This window comes from Metopolophium dirhodum, chromosome 1, assembly GCF_019925205.1.
Source record: "Metopolophium dirhodum isolate CAU chromosome 1, ASM1992520v1, whole genome shotgun sequence".
Classification (NCBI taxonomy): domain Eukaryota; kingdom Metazoa; phylum Arthropoda; class Insecta; order Hemiptera; family Aphididae; genus Metopolophium; species Metopolophium dirhodum.
The window spans coordinates 70,050,294-70,071,371 of record NC_083560.1 but is presented as its reverse complement, the minus strand read 5'-3'; the positions used below and the strand labels follow the sequence as shown (position 1 = coordinate 70,071,371).

General features: G+C 27.2%; 1 non-coding gene across 1 annotated transcript; it reads right to left on the bottom strand.

Annotated features, from left to right (window-relative positions):
* Nucleotides 1-20,418: 20,418 nt before the first annotated feature.
* On the bottom strand, nucleotides 20,419-20,491 carry Trnar-acg (transfer RNA arginine (anticodon ACG)). The gene has a single exon. It is a non-coding gene; the product is annotated as a tRNA-Arg (tRNA).
* Nucleotides 20,492-21,078: the final 587 nt, after the last annotated feature.

Genomic DNA, 21,078 nt, shown 5'->3' with positions numbered 1-21,078 from the left:
AGGGAGTTAAGGTATAATATGATTCTATACCACGGGGCACAAGGATTAAGATAATATTAAGATACACAACAAGTGTTTATTACCAACAAATTACCGTTTTTAAATTAATGTTCTTCTCTCAACACACTATGCAAATAAGCAAATATTTGAACTGGTAACTTTATAACTTACAGTCATTTTGGAAAAATAATATACGTATATATTATTCACAATTCGGATAGTAGATAGCAAGAGTGTACGAAGATAGTAGATAGTAGTAAGAATATAATTTCAAATTTTTAACGATTTGTGTTGTATTAATAATTATTATAGTTACTAGTAATTATTGAAGGTAAAACGTATAAGTCTTATTTGGTTATAGCGCATGACTTTTAACTCAAAGTATTCGTAATGTAAATTATTTCATCTTAAAGTAGGTACTTGCATATCAATATCATTATTCATAGTACATGGGTACTGTATATTTTTGGATTGCTGGTTCGAAATATTCCACAAAAGTCATGACGACTTTTTAAAATTCAAATTCCTGGTAATAAAATAAAATATAAAATAAAATAAATATATATAATATATGTGTCTACTTATATCCTAATAAATAAAAACTCGATACAACCTTATCTTTGTTTGTATTAACAGCAAAAACAGTAAAGTTGTATATTTTTATATACTTTATATAGGTATTGTAATTAATTTGTTATTTGCTTTAATTCGTATCAACAGTCAACACGTACAATATTATGTTTATAAAATGTATAGTTAACAATAATAATAAATGTACAAAATACATATATTTCGTCAAATTTAAAATTTAAAATTCCACATTTTTATTTTTAAAGAATTGTATTTATACTATAGTAAAATGAAACTACATACCTATTATTAAAATGTAAAACCAATAAAATATTATTAGTATCAAACAATCCATACAAAACTCATCCATATAATAAATACTATAACTTGTGACTTTGTCGGGTATTTATATTATATTCTCGTCAAATAGGTAGGTACGTATATAAGAAATATAAAATAATAGTTGTAGTCACTCATATGATCAGAATGAATTATTTACATTTTATGAATTTGTAAATAACAGTGAAGGGAATATTGAAGAGCTTCTTAGAAAACTTATTTATCATAATGAGTAATGACAGTGCGACGGTACGTGAGATAATTTGTTGAGAAGGGTGGCGGTCTTCCGGGAATTAGAGCATCGACGAAGAGTGTAAACTATTATTAATCATTTTCTTTTACTAACATTTTTTTAATTTCAATAGTTCAAAAGCTAACAACTAACAAGTAACAATCATAAAATTAAAGATCATTCAAACAGAAAAATGTAAATCTTAATTAAGCGTATGAACTATAAATATTAAACACAACTTGTTTTGTGAGAAACCATTACTATTACAAAAACAGACAAAATTGAAATCACCCGCTGAGGCTAATAATTTGTTACACAGATATTCTTTTATGACAATTAAGTAATAACTAATAATATAATATTAATATATTATAATATATAGGTATAATTTATAAATATAATATCCTTGTAAAAATATTTTAATAATCTCTAAAATTATAATATAATATGATGGTATTTTGTATTCCTTTATACCCTGTGTAATATTATCCTTATATTTAATGACAATGTATAAATTGATTAATTAAAAAATATTTATATGATTATATGATATTTAATCACTAAGAACGGTTCATATATATTGGGTACTGTTTAGTGTTCATATATTTTATTATTTTCCCAAACAAAGAATGTAGTGTTAACTATTTCGTTTAGGTGCATTCGTATGCATTCAGTACAAAACCATTGTACTACTTATTTCTAATTCTATGCAATTTATTATATAGGTAGTGTTTTTTAAACAATGACAATTATTTAGGGACAATTTTTGTAAAAACCGTATAGCGGCGTAGCATGCGGTAAATAATAAACTTGTTAAAAATACGCTCGGACATAATATTTTTACTTAGACATGGTATAATAATAATAATATGTGGGCTTATATTATGGACCGACTAAAATGCATTTCTACTACCCTCTTATATTTTAGGGTTAGGCTTAATTGAACTTTCCCTTGCACTATATAAGGCTAGCTGATATACAAGCTACCCAAGTATACGAGCGTATATCTACCCCATTGTTGGCCCGTTCTACGAGATTTTTAGATTTATATCGAGTTGTTATTATTTTTTTTTTCGCGGCGTTCCCTACTGGGCCGGCATATGGCCACGTCCTACGAGTTAATTTTGTTTCGCAATCAAAAGTGACGGCGGTGTTATAAATCGTACGTATGAGCTCGACGGGAAGGGTTCCTATACACAGCGGCTATGTTCGGACGACGAAAGACTACGCGACAATGCCGAGCGTACAAATGCATTCAATATTATATAGTAGGGTCGCCGCGGCAATGTCTTCTTTTCAACTTACTCCGATAAAATCCAAAAGATACCATACCCCCTCGAAAAGATTAAAAAAAAAAAACCGTCGTATAATAAGGTCTCAATATTTTGATGATGAGGGCACATATAATATATATATATATAAGCGCGTATATTATAATATACATATATACAGCTGAATAATGGGGTGCAATCAGTCTGCAACCACAAAAAGCTGACAACGGCATTATAACCTTACCCACTCGCACATATATTCAAAATAGTACATTTGAAACGCGTAAATAACACATGATCACGTTCGATTCGTATTGATCTGCAGTCCTCATACTTCCAACACGTATGCTTTTTTTTTAACTTTAACACGCGTAATACAAATTTGTGTTTAATTACAATTCAAAAATCGGCCACAAAACAATACAATATTATGTTTTAAAATTATGCAAATATGCAGGTAATTCATTTTATCCAACCATAGCGATTGCATATAATATAATATGAAACATATTTTAACAAAAACCACGATATGGAGAAGGATATATTATTATAGTAATTTATAACACCACATTCAAACCGATTTGATCATCATCGTTATGATCGATCAGTTTTTCTATTCATCTATTCAATTGTATAAGTTTTTTTTTAAACATAAAAATACGTGTATATGCGTATCATATTACACTGTCTGTGAATATTCAACGATTCTTAACAACTTTTGTTTTTATATAATTCAATTGTTTTTGTTTATACTACCTAGCTCAAAATAATATAAAACCTATTTCCTTTCATATTTGGTGACACCCATTCTTCCGTATAGTTAGCACAAAGTACTTTAAAAAAAAATTCCTTGTAATACACCCCTTCGAAATTGCACTGCGAATAACATCTCCTCGCTTGATAGTGACACACACCATTTTATTCCCTTGGTGGTTGTTTCCTTCGCGTAAAATTAAACAACAAAAGGCCCTGTTCTTTGTCTGGGTCCTTTTTTTTGGTCTTCATTCAAATTGACAATCGTTTATCATTTCAGTTACCCCAACATCGGGTTTTAGAGTCATACACACACCGAGATAATATTCTAAAAATGGTACGATTTTTATTCAATTCATTTTACAAAGGACTTAGTAACAAACTTAATTATTTTATGTACTCTAACAGGTTCCGTAAATTCAAGCGGTAAAGATTTAAGTAAAAAAAAATGTAATTAAAATGGATTTCAATCTAAAATATTGTATATAATATGATTTTATGAGAACAAAACATTTTTCAAACTAACAAATTTAAGTAAATTTGTATACATTTATTTATTATTTGCTTTGAAAATGAGTCAAAGTCAATGTATACTGAGTATTTAGAAATTTATATACATCGTACATGAGCTATAATATAAACAAAGTATTAATTCGAAAATGTTATAGAAATTTATTTATAAATATTGATGTTTATTATTAACAAAAACTATGTTCTCTACTATAATATCAATTTACACTTCGTATTACCAATTTTAGTGGTTTGTGGTTATTGTTTAAGGGGCTAAATGTAGGCAATTTTTTATCTAGTCGTTACTGCCCGAGATCTTTGCGTTAGTCGTAAATGATTATTATTATCGTAAAATTGGTTTAATATGTGGTTGAACGTGGTGACTATGTTCTATAGCAAACTTACTCGCATGAACAATTAATCATCGAAGGCACTATATAATATTTTTGTACTTATGCCACAGTGAATAAGCTGGCTGAGATAAACAAGTATAGTACAATTTTAATTTTGAAAAATTCGATAGTTTTTTCTGTGTTTTTTAAGAAATAGATTTTTGACATTTTGAATAGTTTATGTAGTTTGGTTCCAACACGTATTTAATTTCTCAAAATAAATATGCACATAAAAAATCCAATGAAACAAAAAAAAATGAAATAGTTTTTACCAAAAACATAGAAAAATGACTAGTGTGAGTAATGATTTCAGATTATTTTTCAAAATTATTGTTTTATTACTATAGAAGTATATTTATTTTTCGCCTGCTTATTAGTCAAAATCCGTGAAAAATCCAATCACTTAAAACCCCGTATATTGGATAAAATATTAAATCTATTAATTATAACTATTAAAACTAACTTTTATTTTATTTTTCACGTAATCAGTGATTTTTAAAAATAATAGGTATGGAAATATATTTATTAGAAATTTAGAACAAATCAAACCACATTAATTTGTTAAAATGTGTTTATCATTAATCAAATATTTAATAAACAAATTATTCAAATGTCCAGGTTAATTATTGGCAATTTTTCTACGTTATATTATGAGAGAATATGATAACCTATTTTAATATTCATGCAATAAATCTTATTTAAAAAATCTCACATGATATTTATAGTTTAAGCTTTAAAATGTAAATTTCATTAGAATATACTTTAAAAAATTAAATAAATTTATATACAAAACACATAAGACATACCTAATATAATTTTAACCTTTCTGAAAATGCATTATCTTGAAAGAATGTACTAGTATTTTTTCTAATTGATTAGTTATAATTTTCCATTACCATTTACATCCCAATAGTCATTCCATAAAACTAATTAAAAATCTACAAGTTTCACAAGACAATTTCTGAAGTGACAAAAACTCAAATGAAACATGTAAATAATATTATTAACATTACCTACATCAATTTATATAAGTACATAAATAAGTTTCTGGGTATTTCAAAGCACACGGAGTACTACGAGTACAACAAGCTGTTCCAAAGGCTTATACAAATTGTGGAAATTGAACGAGCGGACCACGCTGACTTTCGTATAAACGTTCGCGTATCACTTTCATCCCAAAGTTAACCAACATTCATTACCCTCAAAGTCTGAATTATGAATTAACGTCACACCTGGGGGGTCTACTGTCGTCAGTTACTCAGATGCATTTAGTTAGTAATGTTATTATTACCTCATGATAGAAAACTTTGTTCATGCGGTAGTATCTTTTGGATGTGTCAATTTACGCGGATATTAAACACGCGTACATCGCGGGCAAATTATTAACATTCGAAGGTATGGAATTTAATTTAATACCTTAAATATAAATGAGTACCTAGGTAAATACTGTATATATTTAATATACAACAGTGTATGTACTAGAGTCGTACAAATATTAAGACGACTTATTATAAGATCATTGACTATGGTATTTAATATAACAACCAATAGGTTATATAATGTTAGTCCGTACCTACTTGAGTTGGTGCCATGGTGCCTATACCTATTTTATTTTATATTTTAATTTTAAATCAATGATAAATGATTGGACATGGTTGGAACTTAGTTTAATATAATGTTTGCAAGATGTCTTTCAAATATAATGCTTATGAATTATGATTATATTATAGACTCCGGATTCTTATGTTTTCATATACCTAAATTTTGACTGTAGATACTAGGTATGCAGGTGATCGGTGGTTAGTAATCCGCACGAGTTTGGTATATAGGTACTTAGAATTCGCACAAAAAACTTAACTTTGCATATTCTTGTATAATACTAAATCATAGGTACTTACTGTAAGTTCCATTATTTTGAAAAAAATGTATACCTTTAAAAAAAGAGTAAAAAGATTATTTTCACTTTCCTTTTTTTTCTGTAAAATAATACCTAAAAATATTAATTAGTACAATAATACCTACCATTAATGAATTTACAAACAAAAATTAAAATATTTTTATGTGCGTTGTGCAGATTATGCGTTTTTGTTTTGTTTAATTTGAAAAAAATAATTGTACATAAAACCAACTCTTTGAGAATCATTGCATGATTACTGAAGTAAAAATGTGGTTGGATTATGTTTCGTTCTAGTCCAGAGTCAAAATTATGATTAAGTATACATAAGTAATAAGTTATCATTAAAATATGAACTTATAAAAGCTAGTTCAAAAAAAAAATCATGACTGTTGGTTCCTTCTCGTAGTTATTTCCTTTGAGTCGTCGATTTGGTAATATTGAATATGGTTAAGTATAAATAACATATAAAATAAATATTTAGCCACAATAGCTTATAAGTTGGAACAACAACTTATACACAATTAAGCACACGTATTAAAATAATTTAACTGATAATAACATGTCAATAAAATAATGTGCAATATTATTGGACCTAGGTAATTTTAACTTGATTGTTAATTTGAACTTTTAAAAAATATTTAATGAAACATTGACCATAATGTTTATGATATTCTCAAATGCACGTCCTTCGACATTCTAACTAAACACTGAAACGTTTCCCCAACTTAAAGGAATCGAATTATTAATAGTAGACGGAAATTTAAGTATTGCTTCTATCCACCACCTCCATTAAACCTAAATGTAGTACTGTAATATCCAATTATCTCTCACTCCCAGCAAATCAGTGGATTAGGGCGGTTATTGGAGGAAATTGGAATCAACGAGGAAATTATACAAAAATAATGTCATAACTCGTAATGAATATTTTGGTAGCCACCAATCTTGCACAATTCGTACAGTTTCTAACGACTATTTATTTACCGTCTCCTGCTGTGCCGACTGCAAATGTCCCAGCGACATTTTCAACGGAAATAAAATATCGAAATGTTTTTGAATTTATGTAATGTGTTTAAAATATTATATTTATAGTTTTATTCAATTAATTATTTTACAAACCAGTCACCTACATATAATTTATTGTAATTGATATGGAAATCAAAAAATATTAACAGACACTTAATATTATAATTTAATATTTATGTGCAACAATAGCATATACTAATGATATTATACAATATAATATACCTATAGGCTATAACATCAAACTAAAGTGGCACAAAGTGTGCAGGTGCTCAAATTTACATTAGTAAGAATATTATTAATAGCATCTATTTCCAAGGATAGTTAATGATATATTATTGTATTTTAGATTTTGACCAGCAGTTATTTTACGATGTTCTTTTGTCCGACATCTGACAAAATGCTTAGATTTTCTATTTTGAGGGTGGTTTCTGGTATCAAATTGAATGTAATTGGTATATTGGGTGGTAAAAATTTAAAAGTTCCTTGCGTACTTTTAAAACTAAGGAAAAAATTAAAATCAAGGAAAAACGGGAACAATTTAGCAATAATAACCGTTTCGACAAAATCGATTTTGTTTCGTTGGTGTAAAACTCAATTTTTTTCATTTAAATATCGATAAAAGTTGAATTTAAATTCAACACATACATTACAGTTACTCACTACTCAATGACGAGATACACTCGACACCTACTGTACAGCAGAGCAATTTCCTACTTCCCCCTTTTTACAATTAAAATTAATTGGCGGGTGTATGAGTTGGATTTTTTCGATTTAAACGAAAACTTCAAATACAACTATTATAAGTCAATATCTATGAACCATATTATTTATTCGTGGTATAAATACATTAGGATGATGTCAGATTGTCAACGCAGCATTTGTTTTCTCTCTCTGACCCCCACGCAACTTGGAAAATGTACGTTTAGAAAAACCAACCCTGCTGTGTTCCTGTGTTATTACTTTTAATATAAGAGTGAATTCACCTATTATCAAGCTTTAAGTTAAGAACATTATTTGTGTCCCTGCGTTGGCTATTTTATTGTATTTTAATTTTAATTTATAAGCGAAAAGCGTGTAAATTATTACGATTTAAAAATGCATATAAATTGTTTAAAAATGGAAATATCGTAAAAAAAAGGCAACGTAGGGACACGGGGCATTGTTCTTAGATTATAGTTTGATAATAGGTAAATTCACTCTAATATTGTAAGTAACAACACATGGTTAATTCTATTATACATACATTTTCTATGTTGCTCGTAACTCAGAGAGAGAAAACAAATGGTGCGCTGACATCCTCTAAACACTAGTCCTAATATTTTGAATATTTCACTGTGTATTTAAAATTATTATATAAGTATTAGTGGAATGTTTCAACTTTCTACAGTTAATATGTTTTGGATTACAATAAATGAACTAAAAACAATTTGAAGAAAATGAATGTCTTACGTTTGAATTTCTTAATTTGTCAACATATAAACTTTCAACGCTTTTAAAAAAATTGTGATTGTGTATTTTTGTTTTTATAGAAAAATAAAATGTAAAAACCACTTATGAATCTTCGATTAATTCATCATGTTTTTTGAGTGAAAAATAAAAATATAATGAATTTATTTTAAAAAATGTTAAAAGTAGAAAACTTTATCATGACTAGAAAATAATAAAATACATTTTTAGTGAAAATGTCAAGTGTCTGCAGTTATACCTTTAAATCATAATTGAAAAACAAATAAATATTATATTTATTATAAATATCGAGTAAATATTCCCTTTTTCCCGCTGAGTTTTGTTAGTTTTTCCAAATAAGAAACTATATTCTTAATAACTAATTATAAAAGTGCCCAGAATTTAATATTGTTGACAACCCAGTGTATACCAATTACATTACATTTTCTACCAGAAACCATTCTTAATATTGAAGATTGAAGCAAATTTTCTGTTCCAAAACGCGATGACAGACACTGCTCAAAAATAATCCATGTATACCTACTTAATATAAAACCAATTCATTATCTACTCGGTCTACAGTTCAGAATCTAAAAATGCAATGAATTTTTTTCGAAATTTTAATATTCCTGTATATTTAAATGACGAAGTAAAATAATAATTTTGTGGATGCTCAAATACCTACATATATCAATATTTTTTTAATTACTGGGACACATAGGTCGGTAGGTACACGTGCGCTCTCTAAATATGCAACGTTTAGAGAACTTATACAGACTTTCATAATATGTCTAACCCATATTTTTTATCGTTTCTATATTAACTTCTGTACACAGCCACACGGGACTCAGATCCAGTGTTGAGAATATCTAGATAATAACTTCTGATATATATCTTTTCGTATCGTATTGTTGAAGTTATCTAATGTTTATCTTAGATGAAAAATATCGTATCTAGATAAATTTATCTATAGATAAATATCCGTGAATATCCGTTAATGATTTTGAATTTAATATTATGAAATAATTAAAATATATATTTAATTATTCTGGGAAGAGCGTTTTAGTAATATATACAAAAGTAATTCGAAGAAAAAAACACAGTAAAAATAAATGAGAATTCTTCAAAGGAAAGTCTATATTATATACCTGCATAGTTTTAATCGACTTCGCTCGTATACTGATATTATTTTAGCGCAGTATAAACTGCATACCTATTATGGTATTCAGAAGTATTATGTATTGCATGTTTTTGGTTATTTGACAACAAAATATAGGTACAGTCACACAGACCTGCAATTTTGGCCGACACGATAATATTATAACTGACAGTTGTTATTCTGTATTCACAGCACACACAAACAATACTTTCTATAGTGATCAATGTTCAATGCTTGGCCACCTCCTCCCCCATTACTACGATTTATCCTCTTGATTTAGATTTAAGCTGCTTATGAGTTATTTTAAATTAATAGTTTTGTTAGGTGGGCTGTAGTCCCCCCCCCCCCAGAATTTTAACCCTAGTTGCGCCTATGATGTTATGGTTATTAAATTGTTAATAATTCTGACGATCCAATTGATATTGTATTACAATATAATTATTAATTACAAAAGATTTTCCTATTTCCAAAACAACGCGCCAGTGGAAATCCAAACACATAAATTAAGATTAAGATTTCTAATGTTTGTATGGTTGATTAATGTTAATTATTATTTATGTTTAATTCTTAATTAGTATTCTCGAATATCCAGTAAGTACACTTATTTGCATTAATATATAAATATAAGTCTGTTACAACATTTTATCATTAAGTTGTACAGGCTAAACATCACAAATTTTAGGCATGAAATAGTAAATTCAATTTAATTCAATAAGTCAGATCTTGGAAGATGATATTTTATTTACACACATTTAATAATCATGTTCATTGTTCACCTATAAATACTAATATTATTTATTTTTTGTTATTAGTATGTAAACATTTGGATTTATCTATTTTATTTTATAGATAATAACGTTTTATATTAATTATCTTTATGTGTATCTTATATAAATAATTTTTTTGTTATATGATCTCAAAACTACTCAGATCCATACCATTATATTCTAAAATGTGTAATCTGAGATTGGATGAAAGTATTAAATTTTAAGTCCTAAATTTAATAAAATTATAATAAATTTTATTCTTCACCATCGCCATAATATATACAATGTTATTATTTTAAAAATTCATTATATAGGTACCTATTTGAAAAAAAGATATACCATATAAATAAAATCTTAAATTAAATATTTTTATAAACAATTTCGTACTAGATTAAAAAGAAAACTTAAACTTTTTTGATTTTATTTTATACTACCTAGACATCTATCTAAGTATCATAATATTTCTAATGTATTTAATGTAGGTAGGTACCTACATAATATAACAAATAACATTTAACAAGAGTAAGTAGGATAACCAAAAGAGATTGTAGCGATTATTTTAACTGTTTGTGAACACTACAAGTTAAGACAACTGTCGTTTTAAAAACAGTTTAACTTGGAGATATTATTAAATGTCAGTTAAGTCCTATTATAACTGTCGTCTGTCAGCTAAATACAATCGAAAAACCGGGCAGACTATAATGCAGAGTCACAGTTTGCGATTTTTTTAATTAATTTCTAGAACAGATATTTGAAGAACTTGAACAAAATAAATATGTATTTAATAAATAGTTATAGCCGTTATAGGTAATCAAGAATATATAAAATTGTATAGATGATATAAAAGTTAATTCCAATTTAAACTTTTATTCGGTGAGTGAGTTTTTGAAAAAACAAGCGAAATGCAGGTCATGAAAATGTATTTACGCAGTATAACATTTCTGAACGACGAAACGTGATCACAGTCTTAACAATAATTATAAAAGCTATATTTACAATGAATTGTACTGGTGCTGGTGTGTGTGTGTGTGTGTGTGTGTGTGTGTGTGTGTGTGTGTGTGTGTGTGTGTGTGTGTCGTGCTAGACATGACACTCATGGTCACCGAACACTTAAAACGCTAGGAATATTTCCAATTCCAATTGTTTTGGTATATAGGTAAACAAGACAGGTCTGATTCCAGACATTCAAGGGGTGATAAATTAGTTCGCATTATGCGGCACCAGATTACGGGCGACCAATATTAAGTTAATGACATCTATTTGATGGATGGTCGGAAAACGTCGCGGACAGCCGTAGAAAGATCTCTCTGCACGTATAAACGGCTTCCATTGTGATATTGGATTGCATTGTGCTGGACTGCAAGTGCTGTTTCGACCAGCGGGAGAGGTCATCTGGGCAATAGTTTGCGAGGGGTGGTGTAAATGGAGATGAGCTTGTAAGGACATCGCCGGTTGCCGAGAAAACGTCGGGTCAAAGTACATTTGTAATCAATCAGTAGTCCTTTTTGGGTAGACGGCCCGAATTCGTGGAACCGGAGATTTGGAAAAACTTGAGGGGGAGGTACGAGCTCTAGGTGTTATTTCTTATCAAATCCCAGTCACGTCATTCGCATTACATCCCTGCAGGGCTGCAGTGAGACTGTGTGCGGTTTCATCAAAGTCGTTTTCGACTGTCTTCCGAATGACCTTTCTTGACCCAACAATTAGAAAGGGATCGTTGTTGTGCTATTCAAAAGTAATTAAACCCAGCAATATGCCAATATCGTTTATGTTTCTCTAGACTTTATAGAACTTACTAAGACTTTATTATGTTTAATAACAATGTGAGTTGTGAGTACTTGTGACAGTCATTAGATAATAGCAAATATGTAGATATGTATTATAATTTATATTGTATATTGCATACTATCATACCTATAGATGTATGTAGTATCTAAAATATATAACACAACCCATGTGATTTTTAAAATATATTATATTTTAATGTACCTAAGCACTAGTTATTTTTATTTATCTTACTAAACATTTTTTTAAGTTGCTCCTATTTAATATTTGTTCTAACCTATTTAAATTGATTTATTATTATTTTAAAATCTAAGACAATTTTTGGTTTTTAAATAAATAATCAAATAAGTTTGCTAAAGCAAATGTTTCTTCCATATTTGTAGCTTGATGTTTCGTTGTTTTTATTTTTTATTTTTATCGAAAATACATTCCTCGAGGAATGTGATCACATCGCTCAATATCTATTATGTCAATCCTAATTTACTATATGTTTTAGATAAAGTGAAATGACAATTTGAAAAAGATATATATTATACAGAGGTCTGTATGTCAAACGCAAATAATATGTGTACCTACCTAATGTGTATAGATACTATACCTACTAAATATTATTGATCTATTCAATATTCAACTCGATGGTACTATGATGTACTATGATGTACTATGTTGATGTAAGAAAATTCTATATGTAATATAATATATAGTTGCCATTGATTATTAAACTGTTAGAAAACCATAAATAGTTGTGAATAATTATACACCAATCGCCAAAAAATTGAAACAAATTGTAAATTTATTTCATGGTAATTAAGAGGTCTTTAATACAATTAATATACAATTCCAAAAATTGGATAAAACCCTATCTGCTTAGTACCTATATAAATTTGAATACGTAAAAACAACTTTAAATTTCACGTTAAAATGTAATGTGCCCTCATTTTAGTGTATACAATATTATGTATAATATAATGTAACCATTTGCACATTTAATATTATTTTCTGAGGGTTTCTCAGGGTAGACCTACATCCTCATGTGTAATAATGTAGGTATACATATATATACATGTTTTTTTATATTATATTGACTAAAAATATTATTCCACTAAAAAAATATATCCGAGATAGGTACTATTATTGTATCAAAAAGATTATAGACGATAATTAATATTCCTTATATTTTAAATTATGAAATAAATGTTATTTAAATATTATTTTTAAATTAAAAAACAAATGTTATTTAAATATTATTTTTAAATTAAAAAACAAATGTTATTTAAATATTATTTTTTGTTTATGGTATAATATTATGGGTTTTGAATTTTGATGTGTATATTTTCTATGTATTTTTTCATAACGTTACGTCGTCAAGTCATGTTATTATGTTAATAAAAAAAAATAAAAATTGTAATACATTATTATTTAAATTTTTTGTGTAATAATCTAAATTTATGTTTCAACGAAATCCGAACAAATTTCTATAAAACTAGAACTGCGAACATAGTTAATTATAATTATGTATTATGTCATAATTATTAAATAGACGAAACGAGGGAGTTTAATACATTGTTACTATTATTTAATACTTGGTACTGAGTATGTGTAATGTATGTCAACGCAATACCTAATCTAGATAATAGAGGTAAGTTGTGGCAGTACTATTTATTATAAAATTTTTTTTACATTGATTCAAATAAAAAGTTTGACGCAAAAAATGCATCAGTGCAATTGCATCATTGACGCTTTACAGTCGGTCGTTTTGTGCTCCCATTCGACCAGGGTATCATGAGTATATTTTATCTGCAGTTTTGCTGAACCCAAATCAACATTATTATTACTGTCGACACAGTTCCTGCTCCACGGCGTATACAAGGCATCGTGTTAAATCATAAAAATTAACCGACACCTGACACCTGACACCCTTATGAAAAAAGAATGATTATTTTTATTTATTGTCCATCTATTTACAATAATTAATAATATAATAGTAATTCCACAGAAACATAAAGTATAATACCTCGGGTGCGACTGATACCGATTTGACTGAATTTGTCGTAATTTCAGGTATAGGATGTTTCGATAGGATATTACGACTGATACTGGATTATTATTTTCTAACGGTCGATGAAAACATGATTTATATTTACAAACTCATGGTGGATTGCCGTCCTCCTACAACATAATACAGTATAGGTAACATAATTTTAAATTTAGTTCTCATATAAATATATTATTTTAACACGTCTTGTATTCACTCATGTCATAACTTATACAAACAATAACCCTACTCACAACAAAATATGATACACCGTGGAATAACTATTGATATATTGCATTCAAATATAAATAGTAAATAGATAATCTCGTATAAAATTATTTATATTTTCCGAGATTGTAAGATTTTTTTTTAAATTAAAAGGAGAAAATCAATTAAGTAATAATTGTACAGTTTAGAGTTAAGTGTGCTGTTTTTGGGGTTTTTCTTTAGTATACTATTTATTTTCTACAAAACGTCAAAACTACTATTTTTTAAACAATTTCTAAAGAGTAGAGAAAGCACCACCTGCGCCAAATTTTCGACCAATAGAAGGCTAACTTATATCGAAAAAAGGTATTTACCAACTTAAAAATTACTTCACTACAGTAAAACCAATACTTATCTTATTCCACTCAAATCTCACTCATCACTCATCACACACAACACGCGAAGACAGATTATTTATAACTCGTTTTATATTTGATTTAATTCTTAATACTTTATTCACTATTCTACTGTTTTTGTATGATGTAATCAGAATACATATTTTATCAATTTGTTTCGTCTCTTTTTATCATTTTTATGTTATTATTTTTTTTTAATCAATAATTCATATTATTATGATCTACCTATATGAATATTTAATTTTAACTTTACAGTCGTCAGTCAATACATATTTTCATATAATATCAGTGTCAGCCACTGATATATTCGAGTATAATAATATTTACATATAAGAATTATAATAAATTATAAAGTATAATTGTTTAAATTTGATGTAGCTATAGAAAAAAAAATGTTTCTATTATCCACCGAAGTATCAACATTGTCTACTTCTAAAACAGATTTCGTGAAGTAAAATCGGGCATCCCTCTTCATAAATACACTTCTTCACTGAAGTTATACTTACTCAAAGAGCAACTTTTGCAGTTATCATGTCGTTCATAAATGACTAATAGTTATAGCATATATGTATACACATAATTTAAATTTTTGGCACGATAGGTATATATGATAATTAGATACTAAACCATAATAACTTACTATAACTACTACACCACGCTTACTCTCGTCAGTCATCTGGCTGTATTATTATTTTATTTGTTTTAAAGTAACACTTTGCTCCTATTTCCGCAAAGGATAAATCCGATTGACGCTAAAGATAATTGAATATTTTAAAACTCATTATAGTAAGTGGATGACATAATTCAATTTTGGAAAACTGTCATAAATTAAGGAGTTTTAGTTTTTATTGCCAAATAAAATAACGTGATAAAAAAGTCACAAATATTAAATTATCACAAATTTCAATAATTTATTCAATTAAATAGGTAGGTATCTATATCATATGTATAACCAGATGAACGGTATTACAATAAAGTGTTACGTTTATCCTCGTATTCGGGAAACGATTGTGATATTGTGTAGTATTATAAGTATTTTTCTTGATGAATAGTTTTAAATGTATTATTATTTAAATTAATAATATTGTAATCGACGGGAAATAATACATTGTGTTAAAACAAAACAGCTACAAGCTAAGACACTGATATTAGTAGTTTTGTTAACAACAGAGACATCTAGCGTTGTATTGTCTGTTTACTACTACTAGCTTCGAATGTTTAGCGGTGTACACGAGTATTTTATCAGACATTCAAGATAAAACGATAGATGTCAGTAGGTTAAAATAAACAAATGCATTATGAAACATTAAATTATTATTATTATTTTATTGTTCTAGTAGGTACTTAAAGTACCTATTGCAGAAATTGGTTTATTTATTTATTCCCATTCATTATGATGATCAGTATACCGTTTTACACATTCACTTAGGTATCAGTAATCTATTAAAACGTGAAGAAGAAAATGTATTTACAATACATATCTCAGTATTTACTTTATAAAAAAAATATAGGTACCAAAAATATGTGATTTTTATTTTTATTATGTACCAATTAATAGCATTATAATAATGTAAGATTATAGCTGGATAGGATATTGGTTCCTATTTCTCAAAATAGGTACCTATATAAAGTTCGTGTGTATATAATTCATAAAATTTAAGATTTAAATACTTAAATGATAATAACTATAACCCTGTGAAGGTCAGGTATTCAAACTCAAAACTGAAGCTTTATAGTTGACACTTTGGTTGGCCCGTTAGTCGTTACTCATTACCATATTATAAATTGTAATATACCCATATTTATATAATTATTAATACCTATATTATTTTATTAAAAATCTCAAAATGATAATGAAAATCTTAAATTAGTTTTTACACTATTAGGTATAGGTACATATAAACGCATTTATAGTATACCTCAAAACGTCAGAACAACAGTTGTTATTGTCATAATATAACTATAATCGCACAAGCTCAGCAGTGGCGGAGGTGGCACGAACATGAAAAATCAGTGGTTATCTATGTCTAAAGCCACTATTAATCCTGACAATTATTATTATTTATTTGCAATTGTACCTTATTAAATATTAAAACTGATATTATGTATTTATGTTATTACCTAGTTTAAAAGCTCAAAATACTACCGTGGTTGAGGTGGTTGTGCCAAATTATACCTGACAACAGGGGCAATCCTAGAGTATATTTTCAGGAGGTTTTAGACGTGTTATTTACCAAACATACCGATTGATATAGTGAAGTGATAAGAATTCTGAAAACAGATTTGAATTTGTCGCCAAATTCCTCACATTTTTATACTATCCCCCAAATACCAAAACATTTTATAGTAAAAAAAGCAATTAAAAAATTGTCATATTTCAATTTTTGGAGAAGTTAATATCAAAAAAATCAAAAATGAGGGAAGTTGTTTCAAGTAGAATTGACGAAAAATTCAAATCTGTTTTTAGAAATCTTATTGCTTTATTAGATCAATTGGAATGTTTGGCAAAAAACATGTCTAAAATCCTACGTCGCGCAAGTGTCACCGGGTGGAACCTCCTTAATGTAATTATTCTAGTACTGATGGTACATGGACAAAACAGATAATACAAACCTACTGATAAGTGATAACATTAAAATATGAAAGTTAAATCACATAACATTGATTGTCATCAACAACATTTTCATCTTTTGAGAAATGTTTCACAATACCGACCTATACATTAAAAATTGCTATGTATTTTGAATTCAAACATACAATATACTTTAGTTATTCTCTTTTTCATTTTGTCACGGTAATTAAAAAGTTTAAATTTGTGTTCTTCTTTGTTTGGCAAGGGACCATTTTGTAACAATGTTTGTTTTGGAAGTATATCAATTTATTGTATCAACAACATTTTTTTCACAGAAAATCAGCCCTTAATAAATGATAATGATTATAGGGCCCTGATTATATTGACGAAGATTGTATCTTTTTGTTTAACATGATAGACGAATCTGTTCCTAACTTAAAATGTGTTTCAATAACATAAGAAACTATATAACTAATTTTTATTTGAACTTTTTACGTTTTTTCGTTTTTAGATTATCTTTGTGAATATATATATATTATTATATAAATAATTGTATTGCTTAATTTTAATAGATTTAACTTTTATTAGCGTATTTGGTTCATAACATAATATATAATTTTTTTTTTTAAGTTTTAATGTTTTCGATATTTGATGTTTAGAATTAAACTAACGAATTTTCCTTGATTGATTATTGATATTTTGTTGTAATTCAAAAACGAACAACAGTAGACACTTGAGATTTCACCAAACTCTTGTATTATAATTTAAAGTACAAATTTAATCGAATTTTTATACATGATCAAATTTTCAAAATATATTGACTTCTTTTGAGTTATGTATGTTGAGATATTTTTGAATTTTGTACTTTAAGATTCTGATAGCTGAGGGTTAAATGTATTGTTTTACAATGATGTGTTTTTTTTTTTTTTTATTTATTTTTTTTTTGTGTCTGTCATCACCATTTGGGGCAGTAAAATAATTCGATTTTCTTCAACAGTATCTTGTTTGGTGGGAAAGTGAATCTAGTTGGTGCATTTAGATGCATTCAAATTCAATTCTTAATAGTTTTCAAAAGCGCAGGGAAAACCAAACAAAAATTAAGGAAAAACGGGAATTTTTACGCAAAATCGGTTTTTGAAAAATGTGTAACTCTAAAACAAATGACCGTAAATGCATTTTTAACTGATTTTGTATATTATCATTTAATTAAATTAAATTTTCAAAATATTTTGACTTTTTTTGATCTGTCAACGGACATTTTTATTTTCCAAGTTTTTTTCTATAAATGTCAATAAAATTTTATTCGTTGTGTAAAAACAGCTTCAAAATTTAATACAAGGCTCCTAATATATTGTTACAATAATAGTTGATAAATATTAAAAATATATAGTCACAGTTTTTTTTTATTAAGTTCGAATTTTGACAAACGTAAAAAATACGAAATTGTGCAAAATATTTTGAGTTAGAAATTCCCTAAAATTTTCTTTTTAAATCTAAGATTTTAAATTGTAGTACAAGATTCCTAATAAGTATGTCTATATTTATCAAAAAAAAAAAATGTCTAAGAAAGTCAAATTAAATTTTTAGGAGCATTTGAAATTCATATTTTTACAAGATTGGATATTCACTCGATTTCTCATGTAGCGATTTTGTTATTTTGCTGTAATTCAAAAACGAATAACCCTAGACATTTGAAATTTATATCATATGTTTATTTTATCAATTCCTGTACTTGATAAAATCAAAATATTTTGACTTTTTTCAAAATGTTTACGGACATTTTAAATTTTCATTTTTTTATTTTTTTTTTTATATATAAATGTCAATAAAATTGTATTTGTTGGGTAAAAAAGCGAGAAAAATTAGTACAAGTTTTCTGATATATTGTTACCAATAGTATTTAAAAAATACTTGGGCACATTTTTTTTTTATAAGCAATTAAAAATTTTTGACAACATTTATCAAGTTTAAAATTTAAAAAACGATTTTGTAGTTAATAATTTATAAAATGATAACTTTTAAAGCTAAGGATTGAAAATTTAAAATAAGGTTCCACGTAAATAGGTTATTCTGTAACCAAAATATCTCAAAAATATAAAACACATTTTTTTATAGTTATTTTATGTTCAAATTTGGATGAAAATACATATTAAATAACAAGAATAACGATTTTAGTTATTTTGTTGTAATTTCACAATATTAGTTCAACTAACCGTCTACCATAATATTAGTAATAATTAATAAGTAATAACATAATATAAAATATCCATACTGATTAATCGTCTCTGCTCAGAATAGTTTTTCGTATAAAATAAATAAATGATATGGCTTATTTATCCAAGTTTTGCGTTTATCATTGTACAGAATTAAAAAGTTATCCAAGTTTTACGTTGATTGTTATTTAGAAGTAAAACGTTATACAAGTTTTGTGTTTATCATTATTTATATTAAAATAATACCTATTAAATTTAAAAATAATAACTAATGCGGGTAGGTAATGGCCCGGATATCGAATATAATATAATCAGTTCTAGATTGTTTGCATGAAATAATTAATGTTTCTACAAAACCAATAGACCTTTTAAATAAATAGATTTTATGTACGTTAATTTAACATTTTTACGATATTTAATATTCAGTGGTTTTTAATTTTTAAATTTGATTATTTATACAAAATATATACTAGATAATACACACTCTCAGCTCATAACCGTTTTTCGTATGCAATAGTTTATCATTGAATTCATATCTAACAAATCCATGACAATGACAACCATTACTTGACAGTCGACAGCTACTGTACAGCAGAGGGTTACCCACTTGTTCATCTATTTTGAATTGAAACAAATCGGAGATCTATAATGTAGGTATTGTTATAAAAACTGCACTGGCTTATATTATACAATATTGTTCCCAAACACTATAACCACCGTAACACAACCGTTTAAAAATTAAATTCCATCGGATTCAAAGGCATGTTTGACGAAAATATAGAAGTAAATTAAAAATCATAATTTTTAATGAAAACGTGCAAAAAAATGTTTCGACCTTGCCAGGATTCGAACCTGGAATCTTCTGATCCGTAGTCAGACGCGTTATCCGTTGCGCCACAAGGCCGGTTGATTTCACGATTCATTTTTTTATTATATAAGCCAATGTACATCAGTGATATCTTCGATAATAAATAAAATAGTGTTAGACACGAGCTCACTATTAGGTACCTAAATAGAAAATTTATAACAACAAAAATAAATGGGTCTTTGCAGGAAAGAATTTTTCAGATCCGTATATAAAATTTCTTATATTGGTCTTTTCTGGAATTATTTTAATTTTAATATAACATTTAACAAATATAGGGATATTATTTAGGAGTATTATAGAGAATTAATTATTAGTACCTACCCACATTTAAAGTAAAATAATTGAATGCATATGATGTGATCATCATCTAACATTTAATAATACACAATTCATAATAAAAATAATAATAGGTACATTATTTAAAGTAAATTAATAATTGAATACAAAATATAATATGATCGTCGACCGTCGTTTATAACAGTAATATAGGAAACTAAGAAAATCCTTACTAAACAGTACAAGACGTGATGTTTTAAATACCAATAGGTTGAACAAGATGTCATTTTATGACAGTAAAAGTGCTTAGATTTTCTTCAACAGTATTTTCTGATAGGAAAGTGAAT